Source organism: Carcharodon carcharias, assembly GCF_017639515.1.
Source record: "Carcharodon carcharias isolate sCarCar2 chromosome 38 unlocalized genomic scaffold, sCarCar2.pri SUPER_38_unloc_6, whole genome shotgun sequence".
In the NCBI taxonomy this organism is placed as follows: Eukaryota; Metazoa; Chordata; class Chondrichthyes; order Lamniformes; family Lamnidae; genus Carcharodon; species Carcharodon carcharias.
In genome coordinates, this window is record NW_024470810.1 from 702,626 (window position 1) to 730,188 (window position 27,563).

Below are 27,563 nucleotides of genomic sequence, written 5' to 3' on the forward strand. Positions count from 1 at the left end.
CTAGAAGAGGGGAGAGGTTACAGAGATAGACAGGATTGTAGAAGCTGGGAGAGGTTACGGAGATGGAGAGTGTTGTAGAAGATCGGAGAGGTTAGGGAGATAGAGAGGGTTGTAGAAGTTGGGAGAGTTTAAGGAGATAGAGAGGGTTGTAGAAGTTGGGAGAGGTTACCGAGATAGAGAGGGTTGTAGAAGATGGGAGAGTTTACGGAGATAGAGAGGATTGTAGAAGATGGGAGATGTTATGGAGATAGAGAGGGTTGTAGAAGATGGGAGAGGTGACAGAGATAGAGAGGGTTGTAGAAGATGGGAGAGGTTGCTGAGCTAGATAGGATTGTAGAAGATGGGAGTGGCTACGGAGAAAGAGCGGATTGTAGAAGATGGGAGAGGTTACACAGATAGAGAGGGTTGTAGAAGATGGGAGAGGTTCCGGAGAGAGAGAGGGTTGTAAAGATGGGAGAGGTTACAGAGATAGAGAGGATTGTAGAAGATGGGAGAGGTTACGGTGATTTAGAGGATTGTAGAAGATGGGAGAGGTTAGGGAGATAGAGAGGGTTGTAGACGATGGGAGAGGTTACGGAGATAGACGGAGTTGTAGAAGATGGGAGAGGTTACCGAGATAGAAAGGGTTGTAGAAGATGGGAGAGGTTACGGAGATAGAATGTGTTGTAGAAGTTGGGAGAGGTTACGGAGAGAGGGTGGATTGTAGAAGATGGGTGTGGTTACAGAGATAGAGAGGATTGTAGAAGATGGGAGAAGTTAAAAAGATAGTGAGGGTTGTAGAAGATCGGAGAGGTTCCGGAGATAGAGAGGCTTGTAAAGATGGGAGAGGTTACAGAGATAGAGAGGATTGTAGAAGATGGGAGAAGTTACGGAGATAGAGAAGATTGTAGAAGATGGTAGAGGTTACGGAGATAGAGAGGGTTGTAGAAGATGGGAGAGGTTACGAAGATAGAAAGAGTTGTAGAACATGGGAGAGGTTACGGAGATAGAAAGTGTTGTAGTAGATGGGAAAGGTTACAGAGATAGAAAGGGTTGTAGAAGATGGGAGAGGTTACAGAGATAGAGTGGATTGTAGAAGTTGGGAGAGGTTACTGAGATAGAGTGGATTGTAGAAGATGGGTGTAGTTACAGAGATAGAGAGGATTTTAGAAGATGGGAGAGATTACGGAGATAGAGTTGTTTGTAGAAGATGGGAGCGCTTAGGGAGATAGAGAGGCTTGTAGAAGATGGGAGAGGTTACAGAGGTAGAGATAATTGTAGAAGATGGGAGAGGTTATGGAGATAGAGAGGGTTGTAGAAGATGGGAGAGTTTACGGAGATAGAGAGGATTGTAGAAGATGGGAGATGTTATGGAGATAGAGAGGGTTGTAGAAGATGGGAGAGGTGACAGAGATAGAGAGGGTTGTAGAAGATGGGAGAGGTTACAGAGATAGAGAGGATTGTAGAAGATGGGAGAGGTTACACAGATAGAGAGGGTTGTAGAAGATGGGAGAGGTTACACAGATAGAGAGTGTTGTAGAAGATGGGAGAGGTTCCGCAGAGAGAGAGGGTTGTAAAGATGGGAGAGGTTACAGAGATAGAGAGGATTGTAGAAGATGGGAGAGGTTACGGTGATTTAGAGGATTGTAGAAGATGGGAGAGGTTAGGGAGATAGAGAGGGTTGTAGAAGATGGGAGAGGTTACGGAGATAGACAGAGTTGTAGAAGGTGGGAGAGGTTACCGAGATAGAAAGGGTTGTAGAAGATGGGAGAGGTTACGGAGATAGAATGTGTTGTAGAAGTTGGGAGAGCTTACGAAGATAGAGTGGATTGTAGAAGATGGGTGTGGTTACAGAGATAAAGGGGATTTTAGATGATGCGAGATGTTACGGAGATAGAGTTGTTTGTAGAAGCTGGGAGAGGTTAGGGAGATAGAGTGGGTTGCAGAAGATGGGAGAGGTTACGGAGATAGAGAGGGTTGTAGAAGTTGGGAGAAGTTACGGAGATAGAGAGGGTTGTAGAAGATGGGAGAGGTTACAGAGATAGAGAGGAGTGTAGAAGTTGGGAGAGGTTACGGAGATAGAGAGGGTTGTAGAAGTTGGGAGAGGTTACGGTGATAGAGAGGGTTGTAGAATATGGGAGATGTTACGGAGATAGAGAGGATTTTAGAAGATGGGAGAGGTTGCAGAGATAGAGAGGATTGTAGAAGATGGGAGATGTTACAGAAATAGAGAGGATTTTAGAATATGGGAGTGGTTACAGAGATGGAGAGGGTTGTAGAAGATGGGAGAGGTTACGGATATATAGAGGATTGTAGAAGATGGGAGAGGTTACAGAGATAAGCCGGATTGTAGAAGATGGGAGCGGTTACAGAGATAGAGAGGGATGTAGAAGATGGGAGAGGTTATGGAAATAGAGAGGATACTTGAAAATGGGAGAGGTTACGGAGATAGAGAGGGTTGTAGAAGTTGGGAGAGGTTACGTAGATAGCGAGGTTTCTAGAAGAGGGGAGAGGTTACAGAGATAGACAGGATTGTAGAAGCTGGGAGAGGTTACGGAGATGGAGAGTGTTGCAGAAGATCGGAGAGGTTATGGAGATAGAAAGGGTTGTAGAAGATGAGAGAGTGTATGGAGATAGAGAGAGTTGTAGAAGATGGGAGAGGATACAGAGATAAAGAGGATTGTAGAAGATGGGAGAGGTTACTGAGATAAACAGGATTGTGGAAGCTGGGAGAGGTTATGGAGATAGAGAGGGTTGTAGAAGTTGCGAGAGGTTACAGAGATAGATTGGATTGTAGAAGCTGGGTGTGGTTACAGAGATAGAGAGGATTTTAGAAGATGGGAGATGTTACGGACAGAGAGTTGTTTGTAGAAGATGTGAGAGGTTAGGGAGATAGAGAGGGTTGTAGAAGGTGGGAGAGGTTTCGGAGATAAGAGGGTTGTAGAACATGAGAGAGGGTATGGAGATAGAGAGAGTTGTAGAAGATGGGAGAGGTTACAGAGATAAAGAGGATTGTGGAAGATGGGAGAGGTTACTGAGATAAACAGGATTTTGGAAGTTGGGAGAGGTTACGGAGATAGAGAGGGTTGTAGAAGTTGGGAGAGGTTACAGAGATAGAGTGGATTTTAGAAGATGGGAGAGGTTACAGAGATAGAGAGGATTTTAGAAGATGGGAGATGTTACGGAGATAGAGAGGGTTGTATAAGTTGGGCGAGGTTACGGAGATAGAGAGGGTTGTAGAAGTTGGGAGAGGTTACGGAGATAGAGAGGTTTGTAGAAGTTGGGAGAGGTTACGGAGATAGAGAGGGTTGTAGAAGATGGGAGAATTTACGGAAATAGAGAGGATTGTAGAAGATGGGAGATGTTACCGAGATAGAGAGGGTTGTAGAAGATGGGAGAGGTTACAGAGATAGAGAGTGTTGTAGAAGATGGGAGAGGTTACTGAGATAGAGAGGATTGTAGAAGGTGGGAGAGGTTACACTGATAGAGAGGTTTGTAGAAGATGGGAGAGGTTAGAGAGATAGAGAGGGTTGTAGAATATGGGAGATGTTACGGAGATAGAGAGGATTTTAGAAGATGGGAGAGGTTGCAGAGATAGAGAGGATTGTCGAAGATGGGAGATGTGACAGAAATAGAGAGGATTGTAGAATATGGGAGTGGTTACAGAGATGGAGAGGGTTGTAGAAGATGGGAGAGGTTACGGAGTTATAGAGGATTGTAGAATATGGGAGAGGTTACAGAGATAGAGAGGGATGTAGAAAATGGGAGAGGTTACGGAAATAGAGAGGATACTAGAAAATGGGAGAGGTTACGGAGAGAGAGAGGGTTGTAGAAGATGGGAGAGGTTACGTAGATAGAGAGGTTTCTAGAAGAGGGGAGAGGTTACAGAGATAGACAGGATTGTAGAAGCTGGGAGAGGTTACGGAGATGGAGATTGTTGTAGAAGATCGGAGAGGTTAGGGAGATAGAGAGGGTTGTAGAAGATGGGAGAGGTTACGGATATAGAGAGGGTTGTAGATGTTGGGAGAAGTTACGGACATAGAGAGGGTTGTAGAAGATTGGAGAGGTTACGGAGATAGAGAGTGTTGTAGAAGTTGGGAGAGGTTAAGGAGATAGAGAGGGTTGCAGAAGTTGGGAGAGGTTATGGAGATAGAGAGGGTTGTAGAAGATGGGAGAGTTTACGGAGATAGAGAGGATTGCAGATGATGGGAGATGTTATGGAGATAGAGAGGGTTGTAGAAGATGGGAGAGGTGACAGAGATAGAGAGGGTTGTAGAAGATGGGAGAGGTTACTGAGATAGAGAGGATTGAAGAAGATGGGAGTGGCTACTTAGATAGAGAGGATTGTAGAAGATGGGAGAGGTTACACAGATAGATAGGGTTGTAGAAGATGGGAGAGGTTCCGGAGAGAGAGAGGGTTGTAAAGATGGGAGAGGTTACAGAGATAGAGAGGATTGTAGAAGATGGGAGAGGTTACGGTGATTTAGAGGATTGTAGAAGATGGGAGAGGTTAGGGAGATAGAGAGGGTTGTAGAAGATGGGAGAGGTTACGGAGATAGAATGTGTTGTAGAAGTTGGGAGAGGTTACGGAGATAGAGTGGATTGTAGAAGATGGGTGTGGTTACAGAGAGAGAGAGGATTTTAGAAGATGCGAGATGTTACGGAGATAGAGTTGTTTGTAGAAGATGGGAGAGGTTAGGGAGATAGAGTGGGTTGTAGAAGATGGGAGAGGTTACGGAGATAGAGAGGGTTGTAGAAGTTGGGAGAAGTTACGGAGATAACGAGGGTTGTAGAAGATGGGAGAGGTTACAGAGATAGAGAGGAGTGTAGAAGTTGGGAGAGGTTACGGAGATAGAGAGGGTTGTTGAAGTTGGGAGAGGTTACGGAGATAGAGAGGGTTGTAGAATTTGGGAGATGTTACGGAGATAGAGAGGATTTTAGAAGATGGGAGAGGTTGCAGAGATAGAGAGGATTGAAGACGATGGGAGATGTTACAGAAATAGAGAGGATTGTAGAATATGGGAGTGGTTACAGAGATGGAGAGGGTTGTAGAAGATGGGAGAGGTTACGGATATATAGAGGATTGTAGAAGATTGGAGAGGTTACGGAGATAAGCCGGATTGTAGAAGATGGGAGCGGTTACAGAGATAGAGAGGGATGTAGAAGATGGGAGAGGTTACAGAAATAGAGAGGATACTAGAAAATGGGAGAGGTTACGGAGAGAGAGAGGGTTGTAGAAGATGGGAGAGGTTACGTAGATAGAGAGGTTTCTAGAAGAGGGGAGAGGTTACAGAGATAGACAGGATTGTAGAAGCTGGGAGAGGTTACGGAGATGGAGATTGTTGTAGAAGATCGGAGAGGTTAGGGAGATAGAGAGGGTTGTAGAAGATGGGAGAGGTTACGGATATAGAGAGGGTTGTAGATGTTGGGAGAAGTTACGGACATAGAGAGGGTTGTAGAAGATTGGAGAGGTTACGGAGATAGAGAGTGTTGTAGAAGTTGGGAGAGGTTAAGGAGATAGAGAGGGTTGCAGAAGTTGGGAGAGGTTATGGAGATAGAGAGGGTTGTAGAAGATGGGAGAGTTTACGGAGATAGAGAGGATTGTAGATGATGGGAGATGTTATGGAGATAGAGAGGGTTGTAGAAGATGGGAGAGGTGACAGAGATAGAGAGGGTTGTAGAAGATGGGAGAGGTTACTGAGATAGAGAGGATTGAAGAAGATGGGAGTGGCTACTTAGATAGAGAGGATTGTAGAAGTTGGGAGAGGTTACACAGATAGAGAGGGTTGTAGAAGATGGGAGAGGTTCCGGAGAGAGAGAGGGTTGTAAAGATGGGAGAGGTTACAGAGATAGAGAGGATTGTAGAAGATGGGAGAGGTTACGGTGATTTAGAGGATTGTGGAAGATGGGAGAGGTTAGGGAGATAGAGAGGGTTGTAGAAGATGGGAGAGGTTACGGAGATAGAATGTGTTGTAGAAGTTGGGAGAGGTTACGGAGATAGAGTGGATTGTAGAAGATGGGTGTGGTTACAGAGAGAGAGAGGATTTTAGAAGATGCGAGATGTTACGGAGATAGAGTTGTTTGTAGAAGATGGGAGAGGTTAGGGAGATAGAGTGGGTTGTAGAAGATGGGAGAGGTTACGGAGATAGAGAGGGTTGTAGAAGTTGGGAGAGGTTACGTAGATAGAGCGGTTTCTAGAAGAGGGGAGAGGTTACAGAGATAGACAGGATTGTAGAAGCTGGGAGAGGTTACAGAGATGGAGAGTGTTGCAGAAGATCGGAGAGGTTATGGAGATAGAGAGGGTTGTAGAAGATGAGAGAGGGTATGGAGATACAGAGAGTTGTAGAAGATGGGAGAGGATACAGAGATAAAGAGGATTGTAGAAGATGGGAGAGGTTACAGAGATAGAGTGGATTTTAGAAGATGGGAGGGGTTACAGAGATAGAGAGGTTTTTAGAAGGTGGGAGATGTTACGGTGATAGAGAGGGTTGTATAAGTTGGGCGAGGTTACGGAGATAGAGAGGGTTGTAGAAGGTGGGAGATTTTACAGAGATAGAAAGGGTTGTAGAAAATGGGAGAGGTTACAGAGATAGAGAGGATTGTAGAAGTTGGGAGAGGTTACGGAGATAGAGTGGATTGCAGAAAATGGGTGTGGTTACAGAGATAGAGAGGATTTTAGAAGATGGGAGAGGTTACAGAGAGAGAGTGGTTTGTAGAAGATAGGAGAGGTCACGGAGATAGAGAGGTGTGTAGAAGATGGGAGAGTTTATGGAGTTAGAGAGGGTTGTAGAAGATGGGATATGTTATGCAGTTAGAGAGGGTTGTAGAAGATGGGAGAGGTTACAGAGATAGAGAGGGTTGTAGAAGATGGGAATGGTTACGGAGATAGAGAATGTTGTAGAAGATGGGAGAGGTTATGGAGATAGAGAGGATTGTAGAAGATGGGAGAGGTTACTTAGATAGAGATAATTGTAGAAGATGGGAGAGGTTATGGAGATAGAAAGGATTATCGAAGGTGGTAGAGGTTACAGAGATAGAGAGTATTGTAGAAGATTGGAGAGGTTACAGAGATAGAGAGGGTTGTTGAAAAAGGGAGAGGTTACAGAGATAGAGAGGGTTGTAGAAGATGGGAGATGTTACTGAGAGAGGATTGTAGAAGATGGGAGTGTTTGCTGAGATTGAGAGGATTGTAGAAGATGGGAGAGGTTACACAGATAGTGAGGGTTGTAGAAGATCGGAGCGGTTCCAGAGATAGAGAGGGTTGTAGAAGATGGGAGATCTTGCGGAGAGAGAGAGGATTGTAGAAGATGGGAGAGTTTACAGAGATAGAGAGGGTTGTATAAGATGAGAGAGGTTACGAAGATAGAAAGAGTTGTAGAAGATGGGAGAGGTTACGGGGATAGAAAGGGTTGTAGAAGATGGGAGAGTTTACAGAGATAGAAAGGGATGTAGAAGATGGGAGAGGTTACAGAGATAGAGTGGATTGTAGAAGTTGGGAGAGGTTACGGAGATAGAGTGGATTGTAGAAGATGGGTGTGGTTACAGAGATAGAGAGGATTTTAGAAGATGGGAGATGTTACTGAGATAGAGTTGTTTGTAGAACATGGGAGAGGTTACGGGGATAGAGAGGGTTGTAGAAGATGGGAGAGGTTATGGAGATAGAGAGGGTTGTAGAAGATGGGAGATGTTACGGAGATAGAGAGGGTTGTAGAAGTTGGGAGAAGTTACGGAGATAGAGAGGGTTGTAGAAGATGGGAAAGGTTACGGAGATAGAGAGGGTTCTAAAAGTTGGAGAGGTTACGGAGATAGAGAGGGTTGTAGAAGTTGGGAGAGTTTACGGAGATAGAGAGGGTTGTAGAAGATGGGAGACTTTACGGAGATAGCGAGGATTGTAGAAGATGGGAGATGTTACGGAGATAGAGAGAGGTGTAGAATATGGGAGATGTTACGGAGATAGAGAGGATTTTAGAAGATGGGGGAGGTTGCAGAGATAGAGAGGATTGTAGAAGATGGGAGATGTTACAGAAATAGAGAGGATTGTAGAATATGGGAGTGGTTACAGAGATGGAGAGGTTTGTAGAAGATGGGAGAGGTTACGGAGATATAGAGGATTGTAGAAGATGGGAGAGGTTACGGAGATAAACAGGATTGTAGAAGATGGGAGAGGTTACAGATATAGAGAGGGATGTAGAAGATGGGAGAGGTTACGGAAATAGAGAGGATACTTGAAAATGGGAGAGGTTACGGAGATAGAGAGGGTTGTAGAAGATGGGAGAGGTTACATAGGTAGAGAGGTTTCTAGAAGAGGGGAGAGGTTACAGAGATAGACAGGAATATAGAAGCTGGGAGAGGTTACGGGGATGGAGAGTGTTGTAGAAGATCGGAGAGGTTACGGAGATAGAGAGGGTTGTAGAAGATGAGAGAGGGTATGGAGATAGAGAGAGCTGTAGAAGATGGGAGAGGTTACAGAGATAAAGAGGATTGTAGAAGATGGGAGAGGTTACTGAGATAAACAGGATTGTGGAAGCTGGGAGAGGTTATGGAGATAGAGAGGGTTGTAGAAGTTGGGAGAGGTTAGGGAGATAGAGTGGATTGTAGAAGATGGGTGTGGTTACAGAGATAGAGAGGATTTTAGAAGATGGGAGATGTTACGGAGATAGAGTTGTTTGTAGAAGATGGGAGAGGTTAGGGAGATAGAGATGGTTGTAGAAGATGGGAGAGGTTACGGAGATAGGGTTGTAGAAGTTGGGAGAAGTTACGGAGATAGAGAGGATTCTAGAAGATGGGAGAGGTTACTTAGATAGAGATAATTGTAGAAGATGGGAGAGGTTATGGAGATAGAAAGGATTATCGAAGCTGGGATAGGTTACAGAGATAGAGAGTATTGTAGAAGTTTGGAGAGGTTACAGAGATAGAGAGGGTTGTTGAAAAAGGGAGAGGTTACAGAGATAGAGAGGGTTGTAGAAGATGGGAGATGTTACTGAGAGAGGATTGTAGAAGATGGGAGTGGTTACTGAGATTGAGAGGATTGTAGAAGATGGGAGAGGTTACACAGATAGTGAGGGTTGTAGAAGATCGGAGAGGTTACGGAGATAGAGAGGGTTGTAGAAGATGAGAGAGGGTATGGAGATAGACAGAGTTGTAGAAGATGGGAGAGGTTACAGAGATAAAGAGGATTTTAGAAGATGGGAGAGGTTACTGAGATAAACAGGATTGTGGAAGCTGGGAGAGGTTACGGAGATAGAGAGGGTTGTTGAAGTTGGGAGAGTTTAGGGAGATAGAGTGGATTGTAGAAGATGGGTGTGGTTACGGAGATAGAGAGGATTTTAGAAGATGGGAGATGTTACGGAGATAGAGTTGTTTGTTGAAGTTGGGAGAGGTTAGGGAGATAGAGAGGATTTTAGAAGATGGGAGAGGTTACGGAGATAGAGAGGGTTGTAGAAGTTGGGAGTAGTTACGGAGATAGAGAGGTTTGTAGAAGATGGGAGAGGTTATGGAGATAGGGATGTAGAAGTTGGGAGAAGTTACGGAGATAGAGTGGGTAGTAGAAGATGGGAGAGGTTACGGAGATAGAGAGGATTGTAGAAGATGGGAGAGGTTACTTAGATAGAGATAATTGTAGAAGATGGGAAGGTTATGGAGATAGAAAGGATTATCGAAGATGGGAGAGGTTACAGAGATAGAGAGGGTTGTTGAAAAAGGGAGAGGTTACAGAGATAGAGAGGGTTGTAGAAGATGGGAGTGGTTACTGAGATTGAGAGGATTGTAGAAGATGGGAGAGGTTACACAGATAGTGAGGGTTGTAGAAGATCGGAGAGTTTCCGGAGATAGAGAGGGTTGTAAAGATGGGAGAGGTTACAAAGATAGTGAGGATTGTAGAAGATGGGAGAGTTTACAGAGATAGAGAGGATTGTAGAAGATGGGAGAGGTTACGGAGATAGAGAGGGTTGTAGAAGATGGGAGATGTTACGGAGAGAGAGAGGATTGTAGAAGATGGGAGAGTTTACAGAGATAGAGAGGGTTGTGTAAGATGGGAGAGGTTACGAAGATAGAAAGACTTGTAGAAGATGGGAGAGGTTACGGAGATAGAAAGGGTTGTAGATGATGAGAGAGGGTATGGAACAAGAGAGAGTTGTAGAAGATGGGAGAGGTTACAGAGAAAAAGCGGATTGTAGAAGATGGGAGAGGTTACTGAGATAAACAGGATTGTGGAAGCTGGGAGAGGTTACAGAGATAGTTTGGATTGTAAAAGTTGGGAGAGGTTACGGAGATAGAGTGGATTGTAGAAGATGGGTGTGTTTACAGAGATAGAGAGGATTTTTGAAGATGGGAGATGTTACGGAGATAGAGTTGTTTGTAGAAGATGGGAGAGGTTACGTGGATAGAGAGGGTTGTAGAAGATGGGAGAGGTTACAGAGATAGAGAGAGTTGTAGAAGATGGGAGAGGTTACGGAGATAGAGAGGGTTGTAGAAGTTGGGAGAAGTTACGGAGATAGAGAGGGTTGTAGAAGATGGGAGAGGTTACGGAGATAGAGAGGGTTCTAGAAGTTGCGAGAGGTTACGGAGGTAGAGAGGGTTGTAGAAGATGGGAGACTTTATGGAGATAGCGAGGATTGTAGAAGATGGGAGATGTTACGGAGATAGAGAGGGTTGTAGAAGATGGGAGAGGTTACGGATATAGAGAGGATTGTAGAAGATGGGAGAGGTTACGGAGATAGAGAGGATTGTAGAAGATGGGAGATGTTACAGAAATAGAGAGGATTGTAGAATATGGGAGTGGTTACAGAGATGGAGAGGGTTGTAGAAGATGGGAGATGTTACGGAGATATAGAGGATTGTAGAAGATGGGAGAGGTTACGGAGATAGAGAGGATTGTAGAAGATGGGAGATGTTACAGAAATAGAGAGGATTGTAGAATATGGGAGTGGTTACAGAGATGGAGAGGGTTGTAGAAGATGGGAGATGTTACGGAGATATAGAGGATTGTAGAAGACTGGAGAGGTTACGGAGATAAGCTGGATTGCAGAAGATGGGAGAGGTTACAGAGATAGAGTGGAATGTAGAGGATGGGAGAGGTTACGGAAATAGAGAGGATACTTGAAAATGGGAGAGGTAACGGAGATAGAGAAGGTTGTAGAAGATGGGAGAGGTTACGTAGATGGAGAGGTTTCTAGAAGAGGGGAGAGGTTACAGAGATAGACAGAATTGTAGAAGCTGGGAGAGGTTACGGAGATGGAGATTGATGTAGAAGATCGGAGAGGTTACGGAGATAGAGAGGGTTGTAGATGATGAGAGAGGGTATGGAACAAGAGAGAGTTGTAGAAGATGGGAGAGGTTACAGAGAAAAAGCGGATTGTAGAAGATGGGAGAGGTTACTGAGATAAACAGGATTGTGGAAGCTGGGAGAGGTTACGGAGATAGAGAGGGTTGTAGCAGTTGGGAGAGGTTACGGAGATAGAGTTGTTTGTAGAAGATGGGAGATTTTAGGGAGATAGAGAGGGTTGTAGAAGATGGGAGAGGTTATGGAGATATAGAGGATTGTAGAAGATTGGAGAGGTTACGGAGATAAGCAGGATTGCAGAAGATGGGAGAGGTTACAGAGATAGAGAGGAATGTAGAGGATGGGAGAGGTTACGGAAATAGAGAGGATACTTGAAAATGGGAGAGGTAACGGAGATAGAGTGGGTTGTAGAAGATGGGAGAGGTTACGTAGATGGAGAGGTTTCTAGAAGAGGGGAGAGGTTACAGAGATAGACAAGATTGTAGAAGCTGGGAGAGGTTACGGAGATGGAGATTGTTGTAGAAGATCGGAGAGGTTACGGAGATAGAGAGGGTTGTAGATGATGAGAGAGGGTATGGAACAAGAGAGAGTTGTAGAAGATGGGAGAGGTTACAGAGAAAAAGAGGATTGTAGAAGATGGGATAGGTTATTGAGATAAACAGGATTCTGGAAGCTGGGAGAGGTTACGGAGATAGAGAGGGTTGTAGCAGTTGGGAGAGGTTATGGAGATAGAGTTGTTTGTAGAAGATGGGAGATTTTAGGGAGATAGAGAGGGTTGTAGAAGATGGGAGAGGTTACGGAGATAGAGCTGGTTGTAGAAGTTGGGAGAAGTTACGGAGATAGAGTGGGTTGTAAAGATGTGATAGGTTACGGAGATAGAAAGTGTTGTAGAAGATGGGAGAGGTTACAGAGATAGAAAGGGTTGTAGAAGATGGGAGAGGTTACAGCGATAAAGTGGATTGTAGAAGTTGGGAGAGGTTACGGAGATAGAGTGGATTGTAGAAGATGGGTGTGGTTACAGAGAAAGAGTGGATTTTAGAAGATGGGAGAGGTTACGGAGATAGAGTTGTTTGTAGAAAATGGGAGAGGTTACGGGGATAGAGAGGATTGTAGAAGATGGGAGAGGTTACGGAGATAGAGAGGTTTGTAGAAGATGGGAGAGGTTACGGAGATAGAGAGGGTTGTAGAAGTTGGGAGTAGTTACGGAGATAGAGAGGTTTGTAGAAGATGGGAGAGGTTACGGAGATAGAGAGGATTGTAGAAGTTGGGACAGGTTACGGAGATAGAGAGGGTTGTAGCAGTTGGGAGAGGTTACGGGGATAGAGAGGGTTGTAGATGATCGGAGAGGTTACGGAGATAGAGAGGGTTGTAGAAGATGGGAGAGGTTACGGAGATAGAGCGGGTTGTAGAAGTTGGGAGAAGTTACGGAGATAGAGAGGGTTGTAGAAGTTGGCAGACTTTACGGAGATAGCGAGGATTGTAGAAGATGGGAGATGTTACGGAGATTTAGATGATTGTAGAAGATGGGAGAGGTTACGGGGATAGAGAGGGTTGTAGAAGATGGGAGAGGTTACGGAGATAGAGAGGGTTGTAGAAGTTGGGAGAGGTTACGGAGATAGAGAGGGTTGTAGAAGATGGGAGAGTTTACGGAGATAGAGAGGATTGTAGAAGATAGGAGAGGTTACACAGATAGAGAGGGTTGTAGAAGATGGGAGAGATTCCGGAGATAGAGAGGGTTGTTAAGATGTGAGATGTTACAGAGATAGAGAGGATTGTAGAAGATGGCAGAGATTATGGAGATTTAGATGATTGTAGAAGATGGGAGAGGTTAGGGAGATAGAGAGGGTTGTAGAAGGTGGGAGAGGTTACGGAGATAGACTGAGTTGTAGAAGATGGGAGAGGTTACGGAGACAGAAAGGGTTGTAGAAGGTGGGAGAGGTTACAGAGATAGAAAGGGTTGTAGAAAATGGGAGAGGTTACAGAGATAGAGAGGATTGTAGAAGATGGGAGAGGTTACGGAGATAGAGAGGGTTGTAGCATATGGGAGATGTTACGGAGATAGAGAGGATTTTAGAAGATGGGAGAGGTTGCAGAGATAGAGAGGATTGTAGAAGATGGGAGATGTTACAGAAATAGAGAGGATTGTAGAATATGGGAGTGGTTACAGAGATGGAGAGGGTTGTAGAAGATGGGAGAGGTTACGGATATATAGAGGATTGTAGAAGATGGGAGAGGTTACAGAGATAAGCCGGATTGTAGAAGATGGTAGCGGTTACAGAGATAGAGAGGGATGTAGAAGATGGGAGAGGTTATGGAAATAGAGAGGATACTTGAAAATGGGAGAGGTAACGGAGATAGAGTGGGTTGTAGAAGATGGGAGAGGTTACGTAGATGGAGAGGTTTCTAGAAGAGGGGAGAGGTTACAGAGATAGACAGGATTGTAGAAGCTGGGAGAGGTTACGGAGATGGAGATTGTTGTAGAAGATCGGAGAGGTTACGGAGATAGAGAGGGTTGTAGATGATGAGAGAGGGTATGGAACAAGAGAGAGTTGTAGAAGATGGGAGAGGTTACAGAGAAAAAGCGGATTGTAGAAGATGGGAGAGGTTACTGAGATAAACAGGATTGTGGAAGCTGGGAGAGGTTACGGAGATAGAGAGGGTTGTAGCAGTTGGGAGAGGTTACGGAGATAGAGTTGTTTGTAGAAGATGGGCGATTTTAGGGAGATAGAGAGGGTTGTAGAAGATGGGAGAGGTTATGGAGATATAGAGGATTGTAGAAGATTGGAGAGGTTACGGAGATAAGCAGGATTGCAGAAGATGGGAGAGGTTACAGAGATAGAGAGGAATGTAGAGGATGGGAGAGGTTACGGAAATAGAGATGATACTTGAAAATGGGAGAGGTAACGGAGATAGAGAGGGTTGTAGAAGATGGGAGAGGTTACGTAGATGGAGAGGTTTCTAGAAGAGGGGAGAGGTTACAGAGATAGACAGAATTGTAGAAGCTGGGAGAGGTTACGGAGATGGAGATTGTTGTAGAAGATCGGAGAGGTTACGGAGATAGAGAGGGTTGTAGATGATGAGAGAGGGTATGGAACAAGAGATAGTTGTAGAAGATGGGAGAGGTTACAGAGAAAAAGAGGATTGTAGAAAATGGGAGAGGTTACTGAGATAAACAGGATTGTGGAAGCTGGGAGAGGTTACAGAGATAGAGAGGGTTGTAGCAGTTGGGAGAGGTTACGGAGATAGAGTTGTTTGTAGAAGATGGGAGATTTTAGGGAGATAGTGAGGGTTGTAGAAGATGGGAGAGGTTACGGAGATAGAGCGGGTTGTAGAAGTTGGGAGAAATTACGGAGATAGAGTGGGTTGTAAAGATGTGATAGGTTACGGAGATAGAAAGTGTTGTAGAAGATGGGAGAGGTTACAGAGATAGAAAGGGTTGTAGAAGATGGGAGAGGTTACAGCGATAAAGTGGATTGTAGAAGTTGGGAGAGGTTACGGAGATAGAGTGGATTGTAGAAGATGGGTGTGGTTACAGAGAAAGAGTGGATTTTAGAAGATGGGAGAGGTTACGGAGATAGATAGGGTTGTAGAAGATGGGAGAGGTTCCGGAGAGAGAGAGGGTTGTAAAGATGGGAGAGGTTACAGAGATAGAGAGGATTGTAGAAGATGGGAGAGGTTACGGTGATTTAGAGGATTGTAGAAGATGGGAGAGGTTAGGGAGACAGAGAGGGTTGTAGAAGATGGGAGAGGTTACGGAGATAGAATGTGTTGTAGAAGTTGGGAGAGGTTACGGAGATAGAGTGGATTGTAGAAGATGGGTGTGGTTACAGAGAGAGAGAGGATTTTAGAAGATGCGAGATGTTACGGAGATAGAGTTGTTTGTAGAAGATGGGAGAGGTTAGGGAGATAGAGTGGGTTGTAGAAGATGGGAGAGGTTACGGAGATAGAGAGGGTTGTAGAAGTTGGGAGAAGTTACGGAGATAACGAGGGTTGTAGAAGATGGGAGAGGTTACAGAGATAGAGAGGAGTGTAGAAGTTGGGAGAGGTTACGGAGATAGAGAGGGTTGTTGAAGTTGGGAGAGGTTACGGAGATAGAGAGGGTTGTAGAATTTGGGAGATGTTACGGAGATAGAGAGGATTTTAGAAGATGGGAGAGGTTGCAGAGATAGAGAGGATTGTAGACGATGGGAGATGTTACAGAAATAGAGAGGATTGTAGAATATGGGAGTGGTTACAGAGATGGAGAGGGTTGTAGAAGATGGGAGAGGTTACGGATATATAGAGGATTGTAGAAGATTGGAGAGGTTACGGAGATAAGCCGGATTGTAGAAGATGGGAGCGGTTACAGAGATAGAGAGGGATGTAGAAGATGGGAGAGGTTACAGAAATAGAGAGGATACTAGAAAATGGGAGAGGTTACGGAGAGAGAGAGGGTTGTGGAAGATGGGAGAGGTTACGTAGATAGAGAGGTTTCTAGAAGAGGGGAGAGGTTACAGAGATAGACAGGATTGTAGAAGCTGGGAGAGGTTACGGAGATGGAGATTGTTGTAGAAGATCGGAGAGGTTAGGGAGATAGAGAGGGTTGTAGAAGATGGGAGAGGTTACGGATATAGAGAGGGTTGTAGATGTTGGGAGAAGTTACGGACATAGAGAGGGTTGTAGAAGATTGGAGAGGTTACGGAGATAGAGAGTGTTGTAGAAGTTGGGAGAGGTTAAGGAGATAGAGAGGGTTGCAGAAGTTGGGAGAGGTTATGGAGATAGAGAGGGTTGTAGAAGATGGGAGAGTTTACGGAGATAGAGAGGATTGTAGATGATGGGAGATGTTATGGAGATAGAGAGGGTTGTAGAAGATGGGAGAGGTGACAGAGATAGAGAGGGTTGTAGAAGATGGGAGAGGTTACTGAGATAGAGAGGATTGAAGAAGATGGGAGTGGCTACTTAGATAGAGAGGATTGTAGAAGTTGGGAGAGGTTACACAGATAGAGAGGGTTGTAGAAGATGGGAGAGGTTCCGGAGAGAGAGAGGGTTGTAAAGATGGGAGAGGTTACAGAGATAGAGAGGATTGTAGAAGATGGGAGAGGTTACGGTGATTTAGAGGATTGTGGAAGATGGGAGAGGTTAGGGAGATAGAGAGGGTTGTAGAAGATGGGAGAGGTTACGGAGATAGAATGTGTTGTAGAAGTTGGGAGAGGTTACGGAGATAGAGTGGATTGTAGAAGATGGGTGTGGTTACAGAGAGAGAGAGGATTTTAGAAGATGCGAGATGTTACGGAGATAGAGTTGTTTGTAGAAGATGGGAGAGGTTAGGGAGATAGAGTGGGTTGTAGAAGATGGGAGAGGTTACGGAGATAGAGAGGGTTGTAGAAGTTGGGAGAGGTTACGTAGATAGAGCGGTTTCTAGAAGAGGGGAGAGGTTACAGAGATAGACAGGATTGTAGAAGCTGGGAGAGGTTACAGAGATGGAGAGTGTTGCAGAAGATCGGAGAGGTTATGGAGATAGAGAGGGTTGTAGAAGATGAGAGAGGGTATGGAGATACAGAGAGTTGTAGAAGATGGGAGAGGATACAGAGATAAAGAGGATTGTAGAAGATGGGAGAGGTTACAGAGATAGAGTGGATTTTAGAAGATGGGAGGGGTTACAGAGATAGAGAGGTTTTTAGAAGGTGGGAGATGTTACGGTGATAGAGAGGGTTGTATAAGTTGGGCGAGGTTACGGAGATAGAGAGGGTTGTAGAAGGTGGGAGAGGTTACAGAGATAGAAAGGGTTGTAGAAAATGGGAGAGGTTACAGAGATAGAGAGGATTGTAGAAGTTGGGAGAGGTTACGGAGATAGAGTGGATTGCAGAAAATGGGTGTGGTTACAGAGATAGAGAGGATTTTAGAAGATGGGAGAGGTTACAGAGAGAGAGTGGTTTGTAGAAGATAGGAGAGGTCACGGAGATAGAGAGGTGTGTAGAAGATGGGAGAGTTTATGGAGTTAGAGAGGGTTGTAGAAGATGGGATATGTTATGCAGTTAGAGAGGGTTGTAGAAGATGGGAGAGGTTACAGAGATAGAGAGGGTTGTAGAAGATGGGAATGGTTACGGAGATAGAGAATGTTGTAGAAGATGGGAGAGGTTATGGAGATAGAGAGGATTGTAGAAGATGGGAGAGGTTACTTAGATAGAGATAATTGTAGAAGATGGGAGAGGTTATGGAGATAGAAAGGATTATCGAAGGTGGTAGAGGTTACAGAGATAGAGAGTATTGTAGAAGATTGGAGAGGTTACAGAGATAGAGAGGGTTGTTGAAAAAGGGAGAGGTTACAGAGATAGAGAGGGTTGTAGAAGATGGGAGATGTTACTGAGAGAGGATTGTAGAAGATGGGAGTGTTTGCTGAGATTGAGAGGATTGTAGAAGATGGGAGAGGTTACACAGATAGTGAGGGTTGTAGAAGATCGGAGCGGTTCCAGAGATAGAGAGGGTTGTAGAAGATGGGAGATCTTGCGGAGAGAGAGAGGATTGTAGAAGATGGGAGAGTTTACAGAGATAGAGAGGGTTGTATAAGATGAGAGAGGTTACGAAGATAGAAAGAGTTGTAGAAGATGGGAGAGGTTACGGGGATAGAAAGGGTTGTAGAAGATGGGAGAGTTTACAGAGATAGAAAGGGATGTAGAAGATGGGAGAGGTTACAGAGATAGAGTGGATTGTAGAAGTTGGGAGAGGTTACGGAGATAGAGTGGATTGTAGAAGATGGGTGTGGTTACAGAGATAGAGAGGATTTTAGAAGATGGGAGATGTTACTGAGATAGAGTTGTTTGTAGAACATGGGAGAGGTTACGGGGATAGAGAGGGTTGTAGAAGATGGGAGAGGTTATGGAGATAGAGAGGGTTGTAGAAGATGGGAGATGTTACGGAGATAGAGAGGGTTGTAGAAGTTGGGAGAAGTTACGGAGATAGAGAGGGTTGTAGAAGATGGGAAAGGTTACGGAGATAGAGAGGGTTCTAAAAGTTGGAGAGGTTACGGAGATAGAGAGGGTTGTAGAAGTTGGGAGAGTTTACGGAGATAGAGAGGGTTGTAGAAGATGGGAGACTTTACGGAGATAGCGAGGATTGTAGAAGATGGGAGATGTTACGGAGATAGAGAGAGGTGTAGAATATGGGAGATGTTACGGAGATAGAGAGGATTTTAGAAGATGGGGGAGGTTGCAGAGATAGAGAGGATTGTAGAAGATGGGAGATGTTACAGAAATAGAGAGGATTGTAGAATATGGGAGTGGTTACAGAGATGGAGAGGTTTGTAGAAGATGGGAGAGGTTACGGAGATATAGAGGATTGTAGAAGATGGGAGAGGTTACGGAGATAAACAGGATTGTAGAAGATGGGAGAGGTTACAGATATAGAGAGGGATGTAGAAGATGGGAGAGGTTACGGAAATAGAGAGGATACTTGAAAATGGGAGAGGTTACGGAGATAGAGAGGGTTGTAGAAGATGGGAGAGGTTACATAGGTAGAGAGGTTTCTAGAAGAGGGGAGAGGTTACAGAGATAGACAGGAATATAGAAGCTGGGAGAGGTTACGGGGATGGAGAGTGTTGTAGAAGATCGGAGAGGTTACGGAGATAGAGAGGGTTGTAGAAGATGAGAGAGGGTATGGAGATAGAGAGAGCTGTAGAAGATGGGAGAGGTTACAGAGATAAAGAGGATTGTAGAAGATGGGAGAGGTTACTGAGATAAACAGGATTGTGGAAGCTGGGAGAGGTTATGGAGATAGAGAGGGTTGTAGAAGTTGGGAGAGGTTAGGGAGATAGAGTGGATTGTAGAAGATGGGTGTGGTTACAGAGATAGAGAGGATTTTAGAAGATGGGAGATGTTACGGAGATAGAGTTGTTTGTAGAAGATGGGAGAGGTTAGGGAGATAGAGATGGTTGTAGAAGATGGGAGAGGTTACGGAGATAGGGTTGTAGAAGTTGGGAGAAGTTACGGAGATAGAGAGGATTCTAGAAGATGGGAGAGGTTACTTAGATAGAGATAATTGTAGAAGATGGGAGAGGTTATGGAGATAGAAAGGATTATCGAAGCTGGGATAGGTTACAGAGATAGAGAGTATTGTAGAAGTTTGGAGAGGTTACAGAGATAGAGAGGGTTGTTGAAAAAGGGAGAGGTTACAGAGATAGAGAGGGTTGTAGAAGATGGGAGATGTTACTGAGAGAGGATTGTAGAAGATGGGAGTGGTTACTGAGATTGAGAGGATTGTAGAAGATGGGAGAGGTTACACAGATAGTGAGGGTTGTAGAAGATCGGAGAGGTTACGGAGATAGAGAGGGTTGTAGAAGATGAGAGAGGGTATGGAGATAGACAGAGTTGTAGAAGATGGGAGAGGTTACAGAGATAAAGAGGATTTTAGAAGATGGGAGAGGTTACTGAGATAAACAGGATTGTGGAAGCTGGGAGAGGTTACGGAGATAGAGAGGGTTGTTGAAGTTGGGAGAGTTTAGGGAGATAGAGTGGATTGTAGAAGATGGGTGTGGTTACGGAGATAGAGAGGATTTTAGAAGATGGGAGATGTTACGGAGATAGAGTTGTTTGTTGAAGTTGGGAGAGGTTAGGGAGATAGAGAGGATTTTAGAAGATGGGAGAGGTTACGGAGATAGAGAGGGTTGTAGAAGTTGGGAGTAGTTACGGAGATAGAGAGGTTTGTAGAAGATGGGAGAGGTTATGGAGATAGGGATGTAGAAGTTGGGAGAAGTTACGGAGATAGAGTGGGTAGTAGAAGATGGGAGAGGTTACGGAGATAGAGAGGATTGTAGAAGATGGGAGAGGTTACTTAGATAGAGATAATTGTAGAAGATGGGAAGGTTATGGAGATAGAAAGGATTATCGAAGATGGGAGAGGTTACAGAGATAGAGAGGGTTGTTGAAAAAGGGAGAGGTTACAGAGATAGAGAGGGTTGTAGAAGATGGGAGTGGTTACTGAGATTGAGAGGATTGTAGAAGATGGGAGAGGTTACACAGATAGTGAGGGTTGTAGAAGATCGGAGAGTTTCCGGAGATAGAGAGGGTTGTAAAGATGGGAGAGGTTACAAAGATAGTGAGGATTGTAGAAGATGGGAGAGTTTACAGAGATAGAGAGGATTGTAGAAGATGGGAGAGGTTACGGAGATAGAGAGGGTTGTAGAAGATGGGAGATGTTACGGAGAGAGAGAGGATTGTAGAAGATGGGAGAGTTTACAGAGATAGAGAGGGTTGTGTAAGATGGGAGAGGTTACGAAGATAGAAAGACTTGTAGAAGATGGGAGAGGTTACGGAGATAGAAAGGGTTGTAGATGATGAGAGAGGGTATGGAACAAGAGAGAGTTGTAGAAGATGGGAGAGGTTACAGAGAAAAAGCGGATTGTAGAAGATGGGAGAGGTTACTGAGATAAACAGGATTGTGGAAGCTGGGAGAGGTTACAGAGATAGTTTGGATTGTAAAAGTTGGGAGAGGTTACGGAGATAGAGTGGATTGTAGAAGATGGGTGTGTTTACAGAGATAGAGAGGATTTTTGAAGATGGGAGATGTTACGGAGATAGAGTTGTTTGTAGAAGATGGGAGAGGTTACGTGGATAGAGAGGGTTGTAGAAGATGGGAGAGGTTACAGAGATAGAGAGAGTTGTAGAAGATGGGAGAGGTTACGGAGATAGAGAGGGTTGTAGAAGTTGGGAGAAGTTACGGAGATAGAGAGGGTTGTAGAAGATGGGAGAGGTTACGGAGATAGAGAGGGTTCTAGAAGTTGCGAGAGGTTACGGAGGTAGAGAGGGTTGTAGAAGATGGGAGACTTTATGGAGATAGCGAGGATTGTAGAAGATGGGAGATGTTACGGAGATAGAGAGGGTTGTAGAAGATGGGAGAGGTTACGGATATAGAGAGGATTGTAGAAGATGGGAGAGGTTACGGAGATAGAGAGGATTGTAGAAGATGGGAGATGTTACAGAAATAGAGAGGATTGTAGAATATGGGAGTGGTTACAGAGATGGAGAGGGTTGTAGAAGATGGGAGATGTTACGGAGATATAGAGGATTGTAGAAGATGGGAGAGGTTACGGAGATAGAGAGGATTGTAGAAGATGGGAGATGTTACAGAAATAGAGAGGATTGTAGAATATGGGAGTGGTTACAGAGATGGAGAGGGTTGTAGAAGATGGGAGATGTTACGGAGATATAGAGGATTGTAGAAGACTGGAGAGGTTACGGAGATAAGCTGGATTGCAGAAGATGGGAGAGGTTACAGAGATAGAGTGGAATGTAGAGGATGGGAGAGGTTACGGAAATAGAGAGGATACTTGAAAATGGGAGAGGTAACGGAGATAGAGAAGGTTGTAGAAGATGGGAGAGGTTACGTAGATGGAGAGGTTTCTAGAAGAGGGGAGAGGTTACAGAGATAGACAGAATTGTAGAAGCTGGGAGAGGTTACGGAGATGGAGATTGATGTAGAAGATCGGAGAGGTTACGGAGATAGAGAGGGTTGTAGATGATGAGAGAGGGTATGGAACAAGAGAGAGTTGTAGAAGATGGGAGAGGTTACAGAGAAAAAGCGGATTGTAGAAGATGGGAGAGGTTACTGAGATAAACAGGATTGTGGAAGCTGGGAGAGGTTACGGAGATAGAGAGGGTTGTAGCAGTTGGGAGAGGTTACGGAGATAGAGTTGTTTGTAGAAGATGGGAGATTTTAGGGAGATAGAGAGGGTTGTAGAAGATGGGAGAGGTTATGGAGATATAGAGGATTGTAGAAGATTGGAGAGGTTACGGAGATAAGCAGGATTGCAGAAGATGGGAGAGGTTACAGAGATAGAGAGGAATGTAGAGGATGGGAGAGGTTACGGAAATAGAGAGGATACTTGAAAATGGGAGAGGTAACGGAGATAGAGTGGGTTGTAGAAGATGGGAGAGGTTACGTAGATGGAGAGGTTTCTAGAAGAGGGGAGAGGTTACAGAGATAGACAAGATTGTAGAAGCTGGGAGAGGTTACGGAGATGGAGATTGTTGTAGAAGATCGGAGAGGTTACGGAGATAGAGAGGGTTGTAGATGATGAGAGAGGGTATGGAACAAGAGAGAGTTGTAGAAGATGGGAGAGGTTACAGAGAAAAAGAGGATTGTAGAAGATGGGATAGGTTATTGAGATAAACAGGATTCTGGAAGCTGGGAGAGGTTACGGAGATAGAGAGGGTTGTAGCAGTTGGGAGAGGTTATGGAGATAGAGTTGTTTGTAGAAGATGGGAGATTTTAGGGAGATAGAGAGGGTTGTAGAAGATGGGAGAGGTTACGGAGATAGAGCTGGTTGTAGAAGTTGGGAGAAGTTACGGAGATAGAGTGGGTTGTAAAGATGTGATAGGTTACGGAGATAGAAAGTGTTGTAGAAGATGGGAGAGGTTACAGAGATAGAAAGGGTTGTAGAAGATGGGAGAGGTTACAGCGATAAAGTGGATTGTAGAAGTTGGGAGAGGTTACGGAGATAGAGTGGATTGTAGAAGATGGGTGTGGTTACAGAGAAAGAGTGGATTTTAGAAGATGGGAGAGGTTACGGAGATAGAGTTGTTTGTAGAAAATGGGAGAGGTTACGGGGATAGAGAGGATTGTAGAAGATGGGAGAGGTTACGGAGATAGAGAGGTTTGTAGAAGATGGGAGAGGTTACGGAGATAGAGAGGGTTGTAGAAGTTGGGAGTAGTTACGGAGATAGAGAGGTTTGTAGAAGATGGGAGAGGTTATGGAGATAGAGAGGATTGTAGAAGTTGGGACAGGTTACGGAGATAGAGAGGGTTGTAGCAGTTGGGAGAGGTTACGGGGATAGAGAGGGTTGTAGATGATCGGAGAGGTTACGGAGATAGAGAGGGTTGTAGAAGATGGGAGAGGTTACGGAGATAGAGCGGGTTGTAGAAGTTGGGAGAAGTTACGGAGATAGAGAGGGTTGTAGAAGTTGGCAGACTTTACGGAGATAGCGAGGATTGTAGAAGATGGGAGATGTTACGGAGATTTAGATGATTGTAGAAGATGGGAGAGGTTACGGGGATAGAGAGGGTTGTAGAAGATGGGAGAGGTTACGGAGATAGAGAGGGTTGTAGAAGTTGGGAGAGGTTACGGAGATAGAGAGGGTTGTAGAAGATGGGAGAGTTTACGGAGATAGAGAGGATTGTAGAAGATAGGAGAGGTTACACAGATAGAGAGGGTTGTAGAAGATGGGAGAGATTCCGGAGATAGAGAGGGTTGTTAAGATGTGAGATGTTACAGAGATAGAGAGGATTGTAGAAGATGGCAGAGATTATGGAGATTTAGATGATTGTAGAAGATGGGAGAGGTTAGGGAGATAGAGAGGGTTGTAGAAGGTGGGAGAGGTTACGGAGATAGACTGAGTTGTAGAAGATGGGAGAGGTTACGGAGACAGAAAGGGTTGTAGAAGGTGGGAGAGGTTACAGAGATAGAAAGGGTTGTAGAAAATGGGAGAGGTTACAGAGATAGAGAGGATTGTAGAAGATGGGAGAGGTTACGGAGATAGAGAGGGTTGTAGCATATGGGAGATGTTACGGAGATAGAGAGGATTTTAGAAGATGGGAGAGGTTGCAGAGATAGAGAGGATTGTAGAAGATGGGAGATGTTACAGAAATAGAGAGGATTGTAGAATATGGGAGTGGTTACAGAGATGGAGAGGGTTGTAGAAGATGGGAGAGGTTACGGATATATAGAGGATTGTAGAAGATGGGAGAGGTTACAGAGATAAGCCGGATTGTAGAAGATGGTAGCGGTTACAGAGATAGAGAGGGATGTAGAAGATGGGAGAGGTTATGGAAATAGAGAGGATACTTGAAAATGGGAGAGGTAACGGAGATAGAGTGGGTTGTAGAAGATGGGAGAGGTTACGTAGATGGAGAGGTTTCTAGAAGAGGGGAGAGGTTACAGAGATAGACAGGATTGTAGAAGCTGGGAGAGGTTACGGAGATGGAGATTGTTGTAGAAGATCGGAGAGGTTACGGAGATAGAGAGGGTTGTAGATGATGAGAGAGGGTATGGAACAAGAGAGAGTTGTAGAAGATGGGAGAGGTTACAGAGAAAAAGCGGATTGTAGAAGATGGGAGAGGTTACTGAGATAAACAGGATTGTGGAAGCTGGGAGAGGTTACGGAGATAGAGAGGGTTGTAGCAGTTGGGAGAGGTTACGGAGATAGAGTTGTTTGTAGAAGATGGGCGATTTTAGGGAGATAGAGAGGGTTGTAGAAGATGGGAGAGGTTATGGAGATATAGAGGATTGTAGAAGATTGGAGAGGTTACGGAGATAAGCAGGATTGCAGAAGATGGGAGAGGTTACAGAGATAGAGAGGAATGTAGAGGATGGGAGAGGTTACGGAAATAGAGATGATACTTGAAAATGGGAGAGGTAACGGAGATAGAGAGGGTTGTAGAAGATGGGAGAGGTTACGTAGATGGAGAGGTTTCTAGAAGAGGGGAGAGGTTACAGAGATAGACAGGATTGTAGAAGCTGGGAGAGGTTACGGAGATGGAGATTGTTGTAGAAGATCGGAGAGGTTACGGAGATAGAGAGGGTTGTAGATGATGAGAGAGGGTATGGAACAAGAGAGAGTTGTAGAAGATGGGAGAGGTTACAGAGAAAAAGAGGATTGTAGAAAATGGGAGAGGTTACTGAGATAAACAGGATTGTGGAAGCTGGGAGAGGTTACAGAGATAGAGAGGGTTGTAGCAGTTGGGAGAGGTTACGGAGATAGAGTTGTTTGTAGAAGATGGGAGATTTTAGGGAGATAGTGAGGGTTGTAGAAGATGGGAGAGGTTACGGAGATAGAGCGGGTTGTAGAAGTTGGGAGAAATTACGGAGATAGAGTGGGTTGTAAAGATGTGATAGGTTACGGAGATAGAAAGTGTTGTAGAAGATGGGAGAGGTTACAGAGATAGAAAGGGTTGTAGAAGATGGGAGAGGTTACAGCGATAAAGTGGATTGTAGAAGTTGGGAGAGGTTACGGAGATAGAGTGGATTGTAGAAGATGGGTGTGGTTACAGAGAAAGAGTGGATTTTAGAAGATGGGAGAGGTTACGGAGATAGAGTTGTTTGTAGAAAATGGGAGAGGTTACGGGGATAGAGAGGATTGTAGAAGATGGGAGAGGTTACGGAGATAGAGAGGTTTGTAGAAGATGGGAGAGGTTACGGAGATAGAGAGGGTTGTAGAAGTTGGGAGTAGTTACGGAGATAGAGAGGTTTGTAGAAGATGGGAGAGGTTACGGAGATAGAGAGGATTGTAGAAGTTGGGACAGGTTACGGAGATAGAGAGGGTTGTAGCAGTTGGGAGAGGTTACGGGGATAGAGAGGGTTGTAGATGATCGGAGAGGTTACGGAGATAGAGAGGGTTGTAGAAGATGGGAGAGGTTACGGAGATAGAGCGGGTTGTAGAAGTTGGGAGAAGTTACGGAGATAGAGAGGGTTGTAGAAGTTGGCAGACTTTACGGAGATAGCGAGGATTGTAGAAGATGGGAGATGTTACGGAGATTTAGATGATTGTAGAAGATGGGAGAGGTTACGGGGATAGAGAGGGTTGTAGAAGATGGGAGAGGTTACGGAGATAGAGAGGGTTGTAGAAGTTGGGAGAGGTTACGGAGATAGAGAGGGTTGTAGAAGATGGGAGAGTTTACGGAGATAGAGAGGATTGTAGAAGATAGGAGAGGTTACACAGATAGAGAGGGTTGTAGAAGATGGGAGAGATTCCGGAGATAGAGAGGGTTGTTAAGATGTGAGATGTTACAGAGATAGAGAGGATTGTAGAAGATGGCAGAGATTATGGAGATTTAGATGATTGTAGAAGATGGGAGAGGTTAGGGAGATAGAGAGGGTTGTAGAAGGTGGGAGAGGTTACGGAGATAGACTGAGTTGTAGAAGATGGGAGAGGTTACGGAGATAGAAAGGGTTGTAGAAGGTGGGAGAGGTTACAGAGATAGAAAGGGTTGTAGAAAATGGGAGAGGTTACAGAGATAGAGAGGATTGTAGAAGATGGGAGAGGTTACGGAGATAGAGAGGGTTGTAGCATATGGGAGATGTTACGGAGATAGAGAGGATTTTAGAAGATGGGAGAGGTTGCAGAGATAGAGAGGATTGTAGAAGATGGGAGATGTTACAGAAATAGAGAGGATTGTAGAATATGGGAGTGGTTACAGAGATGGAGAGGGTTGTAGAAGATGGGAGAGGTTACGGATATATAGAGGATTGTAGAAGATGGGAGAGGTTACAGAGATAAGCCGGATTGTAGAAGATGGGAGCGGTTACAGAGATAGAGAGGGATGTAGAAGATGGGAGAGGTTATGGAAATAGAGAGGATACTTGAAAATGGGAGAGGTAACGGAGATAGAGTGGGTTGTAGAAGATGGGAGAGGTTACGTAGATGGAGAGGTTTCTAGAAGAGGGGAGAGGTTACAGAGATAGACAGGATTGTAGAAGCTGGGAGAGGTTACGGAGATGGAGATTGTTGTAGAAGATCGGAGAGGTTACGGAGATAGAGAGGGTTGTAGATGATGAGAGAGGGTATGGAACAAGAGAGAGTTGTAGAAGATGGGAGAGATTACAGAGAAAAAGCGGATTGTAGAAGATGGGAGAGGTTACTGAGATAAACAGGATTGTGGAAGCTGGGAGAGGTTACGGAGATAGAGAGGGTTGTAGCAGTTGGGAGAGGTTACGGAGATAGAGTTGTTTGTAGAAGATGGGCGATTTTAGGGAGATAGAGAGGGTTGTAGAAGATGGGAGAGGTTACGGAGATATAGAGGATTGTAGAAGATTGGAGAGGTTACGGAGATAAGCAGGATTGCAGAAGATGGGAGAGGTTACAGAGATAGAGAGGAATGTAGAGGATGGGAGAGGTTACGGAAATAGACATGATACTTGAAAATGGGAGAGGTAACGGAGATAGAGAGGGTTGTAGAAGATGGGAGAGGTTACGTAGATGGAGAGGTTTCTAGAAGAGGGGAGAGGTTACAGAGATAGACAGGATTGTAGAAGCTGGGAGAGGTTACGGAGATGGAGATTGTTGTAGAAGATCGGAGAGGTTACGGAGATAGAGAGGGTTGTAGATGATGAGAGAGGGTATGGAACAAGAGAGAGTTGTAGAAGATGGGAGAGGTTACAGAGAAAAAGAGGATTGTAGAAAATGGGAGAGGTTACTGAGATAAACAGGATTGTGGAAGCTGGGAGAGGTTACAGAGATAGAGAGGGTTGTAGCAGTTGGGAGAGGTTACGGAGATAGAGTTGTTTGTAGAAGATGGGAGATTTTAGGGAGATAGTGAGGGTTGTAGAAGATGGGAG